The sequence below is a fragment of the Tachypleus tridentatus genome, chromosome 9 (genome assembly GCF_004210375.1).
Source record: "Tachypleus tridentatus isolate NWPU-2018 chromosome 9, ASM421037v1, whole genome shotgun sequence".
In the NCBI taxonomy this organism is placed as follows: Eukaryota; Metazoa; Arthropoda; class Merostomata; order Xiphosura; family Limulidae; genus Tachypleus; species Tachypleus tridentatus.
In genome coordinates, this window is record NC_134833.1 from 23,348,586 (window position 1) to 23,364,173 (window position 15,588).

Here is a 15,588-nt window from a genome sequence, read left to right on the forward strand (position 1 = left end):
GTGTGGCACTCGGTGATGTCGAGAGAACCCACTTGTAGAGAAATATATATGCAAAAACGGCTCGTTTGGATTGAGAACATATTTTACGTAGAAGAGCGAACAACGTTTCGACCTTCTTCGGTCATCGTCAGGTTCACAAAGAAAGAAAGAGGTAACTGACTGGAAGCTGACCACATGTATGACAGTTACACAACCCCTTTCAAACATGTGGTCAGCTTCTGGTCAGCTACCTCTTTCTTTCTTTGAGAACCTGACGATGACTGAAGAAGGTCGAAACGTTGTTCGCTCTTCTACGTAAAATATTTTCTCAACCCAAACGAGCCGTTTTTGCATATATATTTGTGGTACTCGATTCTTGAGTGCACCCTTCAACATTGATTCGAGATTCGTGAGAGGCTTAGCTTAATAGGTATCGTTACAAGAAAAATATGCTTGAAATTTACTTAAAAATTGTTACACCAACAGAACATTCGTGTTTTCTTAATTTTATAAAAATAGTAACAGCGAACATAATTTTTGTTTTCCAAATTGTAGCAAGTGCATGCTTATGACCTATTTCCATTTAAATAAGTCCCCCGCTTACGACGCTAAAATCAGGGGTTCGATTCCTCTCGTGAACTCAGCATGTAGCCCGATGTGGCTTTGCTGTAGGAAACACACACACACACACACCATTTAAATAAAAAAATCGTTTTTTTTTTTTACGAAATTACTTCGATTTTATAGGATGTGCCTTTTAAATTGTCAATTAATCAGAAATCAGAGCATTTTATATAAAAAAAAGTTGTTGCATTAAGAACACATTAAGAGAAAACTCAAAAACCTCACAAAATGAATGTTATTTGGAAACGTGACAATGAAGTAAGAATTTGATCGTGAAATGTGTAAACATTTAATTAATGGCAGCTTGGTAAAAAAATTGTAAGAACAAAAGGTACTTGTGGAATAAATAACATTAAAAATATCTATATTTTACCAACAAACAAGTCGTTTAATTTTCTATTTAAATGATTTCTGAATACATTTCGTACGGCTAGACAACGTTAGTTTTGGTGCCTATGTTGTCCCTCTGGATTTCGCATCTGGAAAGCGGAGTTCGAATCCTTGTGATACTATGACATATTCCCCCACTTTTTTAAGTTGTCAGTGTAATTAAAGAAGTGCTAGCCAATCCGTTAGCATAGACACGGGGTGCAGCTAACTGACTACTTCCCTTTGGTTAGTGACACAAAGTTAGGGAAGACAGTATTAGTAGCTTTGCCGTGATTACGAATGATTCTGGAATCCGTTTCTAAAACTACTTTCAGGGATGTGCGTTCATGTTTCCAAAGTAGAAACGGTGTATCTTATGAAAAAATAAGACAAATGGAGCGTTAAGTTCCGTTTCGTTTTGTTACACATCTACTATTGCTTTTTCCATAGGTGAACAAGATATTGCAACGACCAAACTATTTTATAAAGTAATTATTACCAAGTGAACACATGTTTTTTTCTTAATGATAGTTGTATGTCGTTTGATTCAAGGCTTCTCCGTGTGACGTGTCTAAACAGAACTACATTTCTCAATTTCTTCTATATCAGTGTGTGTGTAGAAAAGTAACAACCTTAAGGCTTAACGTTGCTCTGTTTAGAGGATATACTTTCTCATAAAAATATGAAGAAGACTTCGTACGTATTGTTTTCTTTGGCTATATTATCTGTTTCAAGTATGTATGATGTAATTATTTCCAAAGATCCGAGTCCCTAGAGCCAATATGTTTTATTATTATTATTTGAGAGGATTCTGAAAATGTAAACTGCCTAAATATATTGATATTTGGACTTGTAAAAAGTTATGCTTGTTAAAGTGTAGCAAAAGAGAAGACACAGGAAAAAGAACTCTATAAAGTTCCTTGGTTTTCTGTCTCAGGTTATTTTACAGCAAGGGTAATTAATTTCTATTATTCAATAGCAAATTGTATTATTATTATTATTATTACGAAAACGCGTTTTGTTTTTTGTTAAATGTAGCAGACAGTAGAGGCCCGTATCTTTGGACGTGTAAGGATTCTATTTGTATATTTGGATTGTATCTTAGTTCTTTAATAAAGACAAACTTTGTGTATCTACATCGGAGATGTTCGATGTTACGAGTAAGTTCCCGATTGAAACGAGCAGAAGCAAGAAAACACGAAGAAAGAAATCAATATTCAGATATAAAGACAACCAAAATAATTCTGGTACATATTGTTTACTTCATAATCAAGCTCTTCCTGGAAACACAGATTATATAATATTTCTTATAGTGATTTATATTGATAGGCTTAGTGAGAACTTGAAACTTTTATAAAGTTTCGAAACACCAAGATCACTTCTGCTTAATAGATCGACAACAAAGTGTTAGTTTAAAACTCTCCTAATTAAACGTAATTATAATTTCGTTAGCTAAAGAAAAACACTAAAAAAAACTTTAACGATTTGAACAAATACCTGACATCTGTGTACGTACTCTTGACATGATGTCTTCTAAGGTACCATCGTTTACGTAAGTGTAATATAATAATATTAAATTCAGTTTATAAAACTGTCGTTCCAGGCTGCGGACCGATAGGTTAATGGGTTCGGAATGCAATACGCAGTAAAGCTAAACAACTTGCGTATTTTCAGGTGTTTATCCGTTAAAAGAGTGACAGTCAGTTCCAGGTGCTAAGTTGTTAAACGAAGCGTGTATGAGTTACAATTCAGGTTGAAAATATCAATTACAATCCTAATTTCTTACACAGCTTTGCATGGTGTAGGTCAAGTTATGAACAGTATGTTTGAACCACGGAAGCTTGTATTAACACGTTCGTTGTTGCACGATAAGTAGAGCATAAATTAGATTAAACATTCGAAAGCTGCCAAGGACCAGTCACATTGTCCAAACTGAGGAACAAAAATGGCTTTTAAACATAATTGTCTGTGACTCACTGGTGTGTCACGCGGTCAATAACTAAAAGTCGGTTGTGACCCGCCGGTAGGACACATGGCAGGGAATGTTGAGGTATACAAAAGTTGCGTTCGTTATAGGAAAACTATTTCGGAACGTCAATCACGTCGATGGAATCCATAGCATCGCGTTCTGTCATGCCCTTTCAGATGACCAGAGCCTGTTTCAACAGTCCGATTGCGTAGAAATAAATCGACGGGTGCTTCGTTTGGTTTGAACTTCGCGCAAAGCTACACGACGGCTATCTGCGCTAACCGTCTCTAATTTAGCAGCGTAAGACTAAAGGGATGGCATCTAGTCATCAACCCCCACCGCCAACTCTTGAACTACTCTTTTATCAACGAATGATGGGATTGACCGTCACATTATAACGCCCCCACTGCTGAAAAGGCGAGCATGTTTGGTGTGACGGGGATTCGAACCTGTGACCCTCAGATTACGAGGCGAGCGCCTTAACCCACCTGGTAGCGCCGGCTGCTTCGTCAGTTTCATTCTCTAGTTGCTTTATCGAGACTTTGCAGAATAGATTCGGTCCTTCTGAAGTCTGGATATGATTTAATTTTTTATGACATACTAAAGACTGCTTGCAACATGTTTTTTCTTGTTAGCTGTCTTTAAACAAGTGTTTACAATTCTAAACATTTTCTGACGATAAAGAAAAATAATCGAGATAGCTTAGCTTCCATTTCCTGTTCAAACGCAAACATTGGTTGTACAAAGACATTTAAGGAAATTTAGGGTCTTAAATAGTAATAATGAAGTAATCATATTTGATTTAAAAAGACCCTTATATATCACGATCTAACAAAATGTTTACATTACATAAAAAGTGGCCCGGCGTGCGACTCGTAATCTGAGGGTCGCGGGTTCGCATCCTCATCGCACCAAATATGGGCGCCTTTTCAGCCGTTGGGGCATTATAAGTGACGGTCAATCCCACTATTCGTTTGTAAAGAGTGGCGATAACTAGCTACCCTACCTCTATCCTTACACTGCTAAATTAGGGACGGCTAGCGCAGATAGTGGCTAACGTGCCGGTCTACTTATCGAGAGATTTAAGGTTCACGTCGCGGTACGTTTTGTAAGTCGCAGTCAATCTCTCCGACTCTGTTAAAAGCAAGGCAAATACTTTGTAGCAGCAGGAATTACTTACAAACAACGTTTCGTCTGTTCAAAATTAGAGATTAATATGTTGGAAGTCTATGAGTTTTTTTAACACAACTGTTTATTTCTCGTGCTCACGAGATGCTGAGAAATGTTATGTATTCACTAAATACAAGACCCCAATTCTGGATGTTACTTCGATGTTTGAATTTGCGATGTTACATTTTGACGTTGGAAAATGTAAGTTGTTTTGTGTTGTTTTTAAACTTGCAGCATGAAGTAATTTCTTTGGCTTTACTATATAAGTGTGGATACTACCTGAAACACATGAAAATGTTTATTAACGTTATCTCTTTCACACAGACCCAGCTCACGTCGTAAAGTTTTGTTCAATATTTTTTTTGCATCGACGAGTGAAGAGAAACTATTTTTCCACGAGGAAGAAGCCAGCGAGCGAATAATTCAGTTGGATAATAGCATGCTATGTGTAGTATTGGTAGCTATAAGAAAAATGTACAAAATGAAAGTAGTCGCATTCACCGCACTATGATGACGGTCGTCACTGTCTGTATACTGTTACTGTGTTAGATCGTTACTGTCAATATATTGCTGTTACTGTGTTAGGTCGTCACTGTCTTTATACTATTATTACTGTATCAGGCCGTCACTGTCTGTATACTGCTGTTACTGTATCAGGTATTTACTGTCTGTACACTGTTGGTACTATGTACTGTGTTATATGGTCACTGTCTGTATACTGTTGTTACTATGTGCTGTGTTAGGTAATCACTTTATCGTCTAGTATTAAACCACAATAGTGAGTTTAATTTGTTCATAAAGTGGATGAAAGTTTGGATTTGCTATCTTTCAATGAGCGGATAGGACGTTTGTTTTCCATTGTTAAAATGATTATCGGTTTCGTCTTTTTTTTCTCTTATTAAATAACAAATTGTGAGTTTCGGGAAGGATTTCGATAGCGAGACTTCCCCGAATGACTTTCTCTTGACAGAGGGAAGTATTTAACCAGATGGTGGCTCTGAGAACCTGTGGTGAAACTGGTTTTAGTTTGCTCATAATTATATAATCTTCATTTAGATCTAATAAGTGTGTAAATCAGCGAGGCAGTTGCATTGTGTATTTAAACACATTAAAACAAAAGTACAGTGTACACTTGATTGTATTTACGCACTTCCCTTTGTTGAGTAGTTTCAATTTGAATGTTACTTATTTCTGGTATGAAACAATAGCAATGCAAGACATTTTCTATTTAGCTTTTAAGAAATCAAAAATGATAGCAAATAATAACAGTATGGAACAAAATACCAACTACACTATCGTTTATTAGATGCACTGTATGCTATTGAATATCGAATAGAAAAACAGGCCACGAGTTAGAGTCTTCTCACCGAGGAATTCAATTCCACTCGGTGGACACAGCAGAATGCCCGACGTGGCTTTGCTGTAAGAAAACACAAACACACGCCCTCTCACCGAATATGCTCGTCCTTTCAGCCATGAGAGCGTTGTAAAATGTGAAGATTAATCCTATTTTAAGTTGGTAAAACAGTATCACGAGAGTTTGTGGTGGGTGGTGATGATGATGACTAGCTGCCTTCCCTCTTAGTCTGTTACTTGTAGATGCGTTTAGTGACGGTTAGCGCAGAAAGCTCTCGAGTAGGTTCGCGTGAAACTCAAAAACGAATCAAAACAAAATGTTTTTTTTTTTTTTTTTTAGAGTACGTGTCTTAACTAAAACACAGAGTTTTAATTACCTGAATTAAAACAGTTATATGCAGCTATTCCCTCAGCTTAGTTAGTTCTTAAAATTAAGTTTTGAGCTGAAGTTTGCAAAGTTTTTCAAAACAAAAGCGCGAGATATGGACAAAACTTCTCAGTTTGAAAAACTAAACAAACTACGGAGCTCAACATGTAAAGATGGTTGTTTTTTTTTTTTTAAACAGTACTGAGATATAAGATTCAGGAAAGTAAATAATTTGAGGCAGTACTGTTTAACAGGCCCGGCATGGCCAGGTGGTTAAGGCGCTCGACTCGTAATCCAACGGTCGCAAGTTTGAATCCTTCTATTCGTTGGTAAATGAGTAGCTCAAGATTGGGCGGTGGATGGTGATGACTAGCTGCTTTCCTCTAGTCTTGCACTGCTAAATTAGGGACGTCTAGCGCAGATAGCCCTCGAGTAGCATGTGCGAAATTAAAAGCAACCAAACGAAACTATTTAATCGAAAAATATTGTAGGATAAAAACGCGTGCGTTCTCACTAGTTTCTACCGTAAACTTACAAGAAACTATTGTTCTGGTTGGTTAATTATTATATATCCAGCTAACTTCAAGAGAAATCTCCAATCAAATACTAATGAAATAATAGAAGTAAATAAAAATCAAACAGCAAATTTTCCCTTTTTTTGTTAAGCTACTGCAGTCACTGGTTGGGAAGCCGCTTGCTAAATCGTGAACATGAAACTGGTATTTAACTTTCAGACATTGTTGCTATGATACTATTGTATTAAATATGTAACTCATTTTAAGAATCACCAATCTACCATTACTGTAGAAACCTATTTACTTACGCAGGCTATAATAGAATAATATTTGAGTTTTTGAACATTTTCATATTTGGAGGCCCTGTATGGCTCGGTGGTTAAGGCATTCGACTCGTAATCCGTGGGTCGCGGGTTCCAGTCCATGTTCCACCAAACCTGCTCGCTCTTTCAGGCGTGGGAGCGTTATAATGTGACGATCAATCCCACTATTCGTTGGTAAAAGAATAGTCCAAGAGTTGGCGGTTGATGGTGATGACTAGCTGCCTTCTCTCTAGCCTTACACTGCTAAATTAGGGGCGATTAGCGCAGATAACTCTCGTGATGCTTTGCGCGAAATTCAAAAACAAACGAACAATTGTATTTGAGTTCATTAATAGCACCACCAAACGAATTCCCATCACATACACACGGTTATTACAGTAGCCCTACTAATTTTTCATTGTCTCCTGTGGTGGGCAAAGCATAGCTAGCCCATTGTGTAGCTTTGTGTCTAACAACATACAAACACACTAACATTACTTCCCATGCTACCCCTTCCTAACTTTACAGTGATGGACTACAGGGAATGCAGCTGGTCAATATCACCAACCGCTATCTCTTGAGATGCTCTTTTAGTAACAAATAGTGAGATTAACAGTTACATTATAACGTCTCTATAGCATGTTCAGTGTGATCTTTCTCGTTGTTTGTTGACTTTCATGTAAAGTTACTCTGTGCTATTCGCCTATAGTTTCCAAGTGATATACAAGAAGGAAAGCAGCTAATTAATATCACCCTTATAACGATTTATGGACTACTACAATCAAACCAATGTAGCAGTTCGTTAAAGATGATAGGAAACCAAAACTATTCCGTATAAAACTGGCAATAAATAAAAGAATTATAAACTTTCCTTTTTCAAGAACGTGCTAAACAATGGTGCCTTTGATTAAACATACGGTGACATGTGATTACATACACACCTGTTCATTTTCTAAGGAAAACTCGCCTTCTTTGCTACAGTTGACTGATACGTTCAGTTTGCTTTAACAAAGGTTTTTTTTTGTGATAATCACGAAGCACAGATTTGTGCAAAATTTATGCTTAATTTTCACAGTCCTCGATCGGGTACCAATGCAATTCTGTATCTTCAATCACGAGGGTATTCCTGGTTTTCCTATTTGAATCTCAACTAACTTGACGTCATAATGATGTGAATGATGTAGTGTTATACAAATTATGCCATGCTTGATCTGGCCCTGGCAACTCCTTCCTTGGCCAATTTTTATATAGTTGAAAGCGTGCCCAAATGTAGGAGATACTTACGACTATGTTAGCGATTAAATTCAAATAAAATGCGAAGGAGCAATCGAAAGAAAAAGTGGAGTTGGATACTTGGGTAACTAGAGCAATCGAACGTGACCGACGGACACTTGGTTTATATGTATATATTAATGATAAGGGGATTTTGACCTTCACTTATACAACGCACCATTGGGACGTGCTCGTCTTGACAGACGAGGCACAACACGTTCTAATGGCTCTATTTTCAACTTATCGAAATCAACGTACGTCACGTTCCACAAATTCACAGAGCCCTTTCTTACATCTTCGTTAATTAACCTATAACTTTCCTGTTATCTTAGCAACGAAACGTCCTACAACTCTCGGTGTGTCTTTTTGTGGAAATATTAAGTCATGATCGAACCTCCAGTGACAACTAATTAGTATTTTGTTACATAGATGACTAGAACTGTAAAATGTTTAAAAAATAAATTAAAAAAGGTTCGTTGTAAGTCCACAAACATACTGCTGTGCAACTTTGGAGCCGGTTGTATTGCATGCAGGTTGATATCTGAGTGTCACTGACATTCGACTTCAATTTCCAGGCTTGGGTTTAAAATGTGGGCATCTTCAGACATACAAAGGTAGAAACCGGATTCAGATACCAAAGAGGGGAAAAACACAGCCCATTCACTGTGTACTTTTGTGCTTAATTATAAAGTAAACAAACAAATATAAATGAAGTAAAACAAATATGGGCACCCTAGTGGTACAGCGGTAAATCTATGTCTGCAGACTCACACCGTTAAAACCGGGTTTCGATACCCATGGTGGGCAGATCACAGGTAACCCATTGTATAGCTTGGTGCTTGATTATGTAAAAAAAACAAAAACAAATATGGACATGGAAATTCTGGGAAGAGTAGCTAAAACGTCAAATTTAATTTTATCTTTAAGTGATGGACTACAGGAAATGCAGCTGGTCAATATCACCAGCCGCTATCTCTTCAGATGCTCTTTTAGTAACGAATAGTGAGATTAACAGTTACATTATAATTCCCCTATAGCATGTTCGGCGTCATCTTTCTCGTTGTTTGCTCACTTCCATGTAAAGTTACTCTGTGCTATTCGCCTATAGTTTCCAAGCGGTAAGTCTATGGATTTACAACGCTAAAATCAGGGGCTCGATTCCTCTGAGTGGGCTCAGCAGATAGCCAGATGTGGCTTTGTCATAAGAAAATGCACACACACTATCTTGTTGGAAAGTTAAGGAAAACGTATCATCTTACTCTAACGGATCTAATAAGCAAATAATTTTTTAACTTGCTAATTTCGTTTTGAAGCGAGTGCTGATTTTAAGTAACGATCGAAAACGACAGCTTACGGATGCCTTATTAAGGCCCTCCAGTTACACAATGGCATGTGTGCGGACTTACAACGCTAAAATCGGGTTTCGATACCTGTGATGGGCTAAGCACGGATAGCCCATTGTGTAGCTTTGTGCTTAATTACAGACAAAATCTTATTAAGACAATTAATTAGGTGCTACCAACATTTGGTCAATAAAATATTATTTTACGAATTCTTAATGTTTTATTCATTGAATGCTTCGAAGCTTACGAAGTTCAAATCTGGGATTATATTCATATATACACACACCTGTCATATGCACAGCACAGATAGTTCTTTGAGCAGCCTTGCGCTTAACTTTCAGTAATTATCAAATACGATATCATAACGCAGTTCCAAGAAGATCAAAATACTGTCAACCTATGTCACTTCGTTAAATACTAAATATTTGTCCTTTTCCGCCGTGACTCAGGACTAAGGTTGATGACTTAAAACATTCGAATTCGGCGCTCGATCCCCGTGACGAGCATAACGGAGGTGGCCCCATCATTGCATCATTATGTCTTTGTGCTTAACAATAAAACAAACAAACGTAAATGTTCAAAATAGATACTTTACGCTCCAGGGAACATAAAACAAGATCAAACGGGACATTGTTATATCGCATGATATTTTAAGACATTAACATTTGGTGGCCCGGCATGACCAAGCGCGTTAAGGCGTGCGACTCGTAATCTGAGGGTCACGGGTTCGCATCTCCGTCGCGCCAAACATGCTCGCCCTTTCAGTCGTGGGGGCGTTATAATGTGACGGTCAATCCCACTATTCATTGGTAAAAGAGTAGCCCAAGAGCTACATCGGTGGGTGGTGATGACTATTTGCCTTCCCTCTAGTCTTACACTGCTAAATTAGGGACGGCTAGCACAGATAGCCCTCGAGTAGCTTTGTGCGAAATTCAAAAACAAAGAAAACAAACATTAACATTTGTTCATCCAAAATGTTACAATGATGACATTAAACCGAAGTTATTGAAATGAGTTTTGAATAAGTCACTTGATTTCAGCCTCAACTAAGATCTTTTGCTAATGACAGATAATCCATACCAGTGATTTTCAACCTGTGTTTGCCGCGAGAGATTGGCAGGTGTGCCGCGGTGTTTTTTGAAACACATTCAACTTTCTTGGGATTTTACAAGCAAGTCAAACACATCAGTTAATAAAAGCTACTATAGAGACACTCTAAAACCTTCTAAAACATTCGATGGTTTTCATTGAACTCGAGCACTGAGAAGTTCAGACTTAAATTTCACTATAGACTGCAACGGTTGGACTGTTAGTTTAATTGTGGCGCAACAAGCGCTTCGTACGTCTAAATGATGCATCAAACAATCGAACTGCTTTCTGGAACACGTTTTCATTCTGCGGTAAGCTACAGCTACTACGCTGTAGGTAGGAATTTTATATCAACTGCAGAACTTCGTGCTTATCGTGTATGAATTAACTTTATAATTTATCCATGGAAAAATATTTAAGTAAGTCTGGTGCTGCAAAGGATAATATGTTGAATAAAAAGCAAGAAATCAAACGAAAGTACAAAAACGAATAAATCGAATACGGTTTTATAGCTTTGGAATCGGAACATTCTCAATTACCATTCTGCCTACTCTGCAATGCAGCGTTTTCGAACGAGGCGCTTGTTCCTAGCAAACTGAAGAGACACTTGGAAACAAAACATTCAGCTGTGAAGGATAAACCAAAAGAATACTTCGAGAATCTCGCGGCTCAACAACATGAACAATCAAGGAAGCTTGTGAACTACATGAAGCTGCCCGAAAAAGGATTGATTGCAAAGTTATAAGGTTGCTCAGTTTTTGACAAAACGCAAGAAAGTGCGCACGGAGGCCGAATCAGTCATTGCGCCAGCGTTAGCAATCATCGTTGAAACTATGCTTGGAACGGATGCCGCCAAAAATGTTAAGCAAGTTCCACTGTCCAATGACACAATTTTGCGCAGAATTGTAGACTTGTAGTCGGATTTGAAGGATCAAGTTTGCGAACATTTCGAAGCGCCTGAAGATGAATTGTCTCTGATATGGTCTCTTCAAGTTGATGAATCTACTGACGTTAGTGGAAAAGCTCAAGTTCTGGCTTTTGTTTGATTCATAAAAGATAGAAAAATCGTAAACAAATACTTATTTTCAAAGATTTAAAAAGTACAGGAAAGGCCGAGACATTTTCGAGTTGGTGAATGAAAACATTTTGCTCTTCAAATTACATTGGAATAACTGTGTCAGCATTTGCACTGATAGCTGTTCTTCAATGTAAGGATTCGTCACTCTGGTTCACCAACAAAATACAAACATCAGGACTGTTCACTGCATGGTTCGCAGAGAGGCGTTTGCTTCCAAATTTTTTTGCCGAAAGCTTTGTAGTCTGTTATGAATCAAGTTATTCAAGTGGTGAATTTCATCAAGTTTCGGCCGCTTCAATCTCGACTTTTCTCTCTTCTCTGTGAGGCGACGGATTCAGACTACAAAAGCTACTGTATCACACTGAAGTTCGATGGCTTTCGAAAGGAAAGGTGTTAAAGCGTCTTGTCCAACTAAAACTGAAGTAATTTCTTTCTTAGAGGTTGAGGAAGCAGGTTTTGAATTTTCTTTTCATGATGAGATCTGGTGGCTGAAGGTTCAATTTTTCTCCGACTTGTTTGAGAAATTAAATTCTCTGAACTTAAGTTTCCAAGGACCATCTGAAAACATTATTACTGCAACGTCCAAACTGAAGGCCTTTGATGAAAAGGTGACGCTGTGGAAGAATAAGATCTCGAAAGGAGTCCTTGATTGTTTTCGTTCTGTTAACGAATGTCCGTCAAAGAAGAAAATTGTCTCTCAAATTTTAAACACATTAAGCGACCTACAGTCCGCACTAAAACATTACTTCCCGTCACTTGCTGTCGACGAATATAACTGAGTGACCTATCCATTCGGAATCAACGAGACAACAAACCTTACAACTGAGGGGGGAAGAACAGCTCATTGATTTACGAAACGACAAATTTTATCAGTCATTGTTTCCCGAAAAGAGCTTGGATGAGTTTTGGATCTCCATTAAAAATTTATATCCTGCAATCAGTTCAAAAGCAGTTGTAGTTCTGCTTTCATTTGCATCTTCGTGGTTTTGCGAAATTGGACCTTTAGCATTGACTGAAATTAAAGCCAGAAAGAGAGAGAGGCTTCTTACAGTTGATGATGAAATGCAAGTTTGTTTGTCTACGTTAGAGCCTCGCTTCAATTTAATTTGTTCTCAAAAGCAGGCACAAACGTCACATTTAAAACATGTGTAAAAATAAAAAGTTTTGATTTTTCTGCTATACCACAAAATCGTTAAAAAAACCTTAGAAAGGCACATTGTGAATATGCAGATGACATTATTATCGCCTGCTCTGGCCGTGATTTTCGTTCTAAGGCTTTTTAAATTAACTCTCCTGTGTTACGTGTATCTAAACGTGATGCACAATGACATTAATATCGCCTGCTCTGGCCGCGATTTTCGTTCTAAGGCTTTTAATTTACCGTATAACGTGTACCTAAAAAAAATCGTTAAGGCTTTCCAGGTGTGCCGCGAAAATTTTCAGATTATCGTCGTGTGTCGCAAGTCAGAAAAGGTTGAGAACCACGGATCTATACAAATATAACAGTACTGTCTGTTGTATTTTCTATGTCAATGTAACTACTTCGCAGGGTGTGGATGAACCTTGACCAAAATTGGTAATGAGGTTCACTAGATCCATGGGGGGTACATAAAATTTTTCAGTTTTTCTCTTTGCGTGTTGCGGTTTTATGGGCGTTTTTGCTTTTGTTTTTATAGTTACATATAAGGGAAGCAACTTTCACGTCCTAAGATAACCTTTCATTAATCATGAATTTACACAATTTCCGTCCAGGGTTGGATACTTCAGCTAGTATCTAATCAAATTTGCTATGATACTGATCACGTTGAAGAAGGAAAGTGTTCATTTCACGGGTGACCGTTAGATTTATATTTTATCATACATTTCCTATATATATATATATATATATATATGTGTATTATAACCATAATTTTTAAAAGCCACAACAAAACACATTAAAATTAAAAAATTAAAATACGCCGAATTAAAAAAGAACCCCAGGGTACAAGTTACAACATGGGATTATGAAATGTATCTTAGGTTTTGGAGGAAACTAACTGCACAGGTAGGACTCCCTTTGCGGTGGGGATACACGGTCTATCAGTCTTAACCATCAATTCGCTAGTCTCACATAAAAAACAGGCACAATTAGACTAGAAATTGGGAGAGCGAGATGTGGATGCTCAGCTCACAACGTCCCACGTATATGTCACTCTTCACCGCCTGCAGACAGTTATGGGAAGGTAACTTCTCCCCAGAGTTAAAATAAGAATAAGGAAAAGATAAAAACAAAATAAGGAAATAAGGTACTACCATTTGGGAGTAAATAAGATGAAATTTGTATCTTGATGCTAGCATTTCTGCTCCCAATATGGTAGAGACACTAATTAATACGACACTGAACCATATCAGTATACTAAGTTTATATATACATAAATAATTTCATGTTTAAATAGTAATTGTATTTTTTATGTCAAATATAAATTTTCCTAGTCACTTGAAACTAGTTTTGTTTAAGTTTTGTAAGAGTGTTTCAGGTTATAACATTTAGTTTTTGACGGTTTGTTTGTTACATATGCTTTTTTTTTGTTAACATCATTATGTGATACTAGAGTTTGAAACACCCAAACGGAAATGGGTTTTTGCTCTCCAAAATCGCAGCATCTTGGGTGTATGCCCCTGTTTCGCAGTACCAACCAGCTTATGATTTGTGAACACCTACCTTTCAGCTTTAAACTCTGTGCAAAGAAATTCGTGTAAGATTTCATTTCTAATTGTTACTTGAAGACTTAAAACTGCTAGTAACCTTATTCAACTTTCTCTAAAACCGATGTTTTCCGGACATTAACAACTCTCAAGCTTCTAATAATGCCTACTAGATGTCGGGGCTATCAAACCAGCTTGAGATTAACTACTTGATTTGGTATGGATCAATTAGTTGCTCTCGGTGTAATCTGTATTTCTCTGTTTTCTAATGTCAGTAAATACAAGGGGTAACCATTCTTGAGCATCCTTATGTGAGCATTCTTCATGCTCTGAACGTATGAATATTTTGAGGGGAAAAATGTTAGACACGCAGCGGCACAGCTGTATGTCTGCGGACTCATAACACTATAAACCTGGTTTCAATACCCGTGGTGTAGCTTTATGCTTAACTTACAAGAGTAAACAAAAAACCTTTTAAATTGTGGGCCCTTAGCACAGTTAGCTCAGGAGTAGCTTTTCGTGGAATTCTAAACACACTAAACTAGACCAAAAGTTAGGGGTTTGTGTATAATTTATTGTTACCTACATGGGATGTGATATTTTGTCTAAATTTATTTTGGTTATTTGTTTATTGGTAGAAAATTGCTGTGAACAAGCTTATTATAAAGGATAAGATATAATATTACTAAAACAATGCAATTCGACCGTCAGCCTATGAGAGCTATCGTTTTCTGTTCGTTCAATTTCTGTATGACAATTAATCAAGGTTTAAAAATTATATTAATAATTATTCACAAGTAGCACTAACGTCGCGTCAAAAACTTCGAAAGAAAACAAGCATTACATAATACTAATTAGTAATTATTTGCACAGATGGCACTACTAATCATAGCTTCCAAAGAACAAGTTCAAGGACAACATTCAGCCGAAATCATAAAATTTTCTCTGCACCAGTTAGGGTTGTTAAAGTTAATAATTTATTTAATATTCATCAGGCCATGGTTTGTGAGTTTTGTAAGCAATAACTTGATAGCAATAAAAACATTTCTTTATATAAGAGAAAGTAGTAAATAAAAAAAATAAAAACTGAAACTTTATTTAACAAAGCAAGTATGCGAGAGTTAACAAACAATTATTGAGAACTTGAAACTTTGAATATCTCACGAGTAGTGTTTAACACAAGAGGGAGTCTTGTGGGGTTATAATTTAAATTTATAATTTAAAAGATCATCTTTTAACGAAAATAAAAGGGTGGTGGTGGCTTGTATCGGCTAGCGAGGTTTGCTTTTTCCATATATAAATGTACTGTTACTCCAGCTACATAAATATTAATATTATCCTATAAACGAACCTTGTAACAGCCGAGAGAACCTATATGATTGGCTCAGAGCTCAAGACAAAACATTTAACTGTAAGCCATGGATTATACATTATCTTTATAAGTTACGATACTCTGTATTTAGATGTCGA